Source organism: Polypterus senegalus, chromosome 3 (genome assembly GCF_016835505.1).
Source record: "Polypterus senegalus isolate Bchr_013 chromosome 3, ASM1683550v1, whole genome shotgun sequence".
Lineage (NCBI taxonomy): Eukaryota > Metazoa > Chordata > Cladistia > Polypteriformes > Polypteridae > Polypterus > Polypterus senegalus.
In genome coordinates this window covers 287,528,136-287,530,554 of record NC_053156.1, presented here as the reverse complement: position 1 = coordinate 287,530,554, position 2,419 = coordinate 287,528,136, and positions in this window count along the sequence as shown.

Genomic DNA, 2,419 nt, shown 5'->3' with positions numbered 1-2,419 from the left:
CAGAGTATTAATGTAACGGCTAAGGGGTCTCAACCCTGAAGCACAGTTTTGACTCCCTGTGACCCCACAGCAATTCACCGGTCCCCTCAGTGTCAGAAGTGACAACAACACATTGGTATACAGCCTGTACTTGGACGTGTGCTCAGATAAGTCAGCAGCACAACATAAAAATAATACAGGGCTGAGAATAAGACTGCAGACGTAAAAGAATAAAATGATAAATCTACACACAGAAATGCAAACAACTAAAATCTACAAATTTGAAAACCTCATAAAGCAATAAGGAAACTAAAAAAATATTATTAGGGGACACAAGGACATCAAAAGAGTTATGGTAGATAGATGTGAAAGGCACTATATGATAGATAGATAGATAGATAGATAGATATGAATGGCACTATATGACAGATAGACAGATAGATATGAAAAGTACTTGCGGTACTTACTGGTTTTGCACATGCCATCAATCCCTTTGTGCTCTCCATCAGTGTTATGTAAGCACATCAATCATTACGTGACAGTGAGATTAGTGCAGACTGTGAGATTAGTTCTGACATGCTGGATTGTAAACACATAAGAATCGCACTACTTGTTATTAAAGAGGGCTGCTGGTCTGCTAAACTTCACGCGACTCTTTTCACAATTGAAGTGGATGTGAAAACCCCTCAAATAACCCATTACAATTTTTTCCAGTTCTACAAACAGAATTTGTTGGATTTGTTTTCTAAATGACAGAGGTGATATACTCTACGTAAACCAGAAACTGAAATCTAATCTTATTTAGAAAGGCACGCAATTCAAACTGCACGTCAAGACAAAAAACTAAGCCCTGAAGTCTAAAGAAGCCTATGTAGACCTTAGCTATCTAATTATGATCAGGGCTAATTTGTAAAGCATGATGTGTTCCCAGGAACACAGTGGCTTCAATAATTGTGAAACGGAAGACCCTCCCCTAGGGGTGGACATTCTGGGCAAAGAGGTGACCAAGAACTCAATGGACTCTAACTGAGCTTCAGAAGTCCTCTGCTAAGATGGGAGAACCTATTGGAAGTATGGTCATCTCCATAGCACTCCTTCAGTCAGGTGCTTATGGTAGAATGATTAGACAGAAGCTACTCGAGTAAAAGGCGTTGGGGTAAAAGACTCTTAAGATCATGAGGGTAAAAGAGTATGTGAATTGATGAGATAAAAATTAAAAATGTCTTTGGGAAGAACACCAGGCACTGCTCATCATCTGCCTAATACCATCCCTGTGGTGAAGCATGGAGGTGGAAGAATCATGCAATGGAAGTGCTCTTCAGCCACAGGGACAGGGAGTCTGGTGAAGATCGAGAGAAGGATGAATGCAACCTAGTACAGAGAGGTCCTTGAAGAAAATCTGCTCCAGAGTGAATGAGACCTCAGACCTTTCAGCACGACGATAACCCAAAACATACAACCAAGACAATGCTGGAGTGGCTTTAAGAGAAATCTCTGACGGACCTTAAGTGTCCCAGTTAAAGTCCAGCAAGTGTTCTTGCCATACACCCAGTGCTGCCAAGACAGGGTCCAGCACCCCATTGTTGTGGACTAGGAGTCCCAAACCACATAAAGTCCAGTAAGGTCCAAAGATGCCCACTAGAGATGGGTAGAGGATAAACACAGAACTTTATAAAAATAAAAAACGCTCTGTCAAACAGTGAAGCTCCCTAGAGAACAAAAGGCATAAAGGATTTGCCGAGACCATAAGGCGATCCCAAGCAAACACAGTCCCAAAAATCAAAAATCCAAACCAAGGTCAGAACACATGGCAGAAGGTCAAAAATTCAGAAATATCAAAAAGCATAGTAGAAACATCCAAACTCACCGAAACACCCAAATGCATACATATGAACCACCCGGAACTGCGGGAGATCCTCCAGATTTATAGGCTGGTGGCCCTGCCTCCTGAGGGATCACCTACAAAACACTTAGAATATAACCAAGGCATTGATACATAGTGAAAATCTAATATACACAATCAATATTAACATAAACAAAAGAATCAAAAATAGACAAAAAAGACAATAAAACAAAGATCTGAACCCCAGCCAAGGAAGGAATCCTAGCTTGATCCCAACACTCATGATCCTGAATTGTATCACGCATGTTTGAGAACATTATGTTAAGTGTTATGGTTCTTTTGGTTACTCAACCAAGAATATTTTCTCTGAAATCCTGATTCCACCTGTGGTTTATAAGGAACTGGGTGCAGATGAGAGCCACCAGTCCATCCAGTATTGTACCTTCTAATCTAGGACTGGGTACCAGAAATCTGGAGTCTATCCTGGTAGCTTCATTCTCCAGACAACACCTAATCCTGACTGGTGCTTCATTGCAGTGCATGCAAGAATTTCGTGCCTCGTGCTTAGTCATATGGGACAAAATGAAAGTTGCAAAA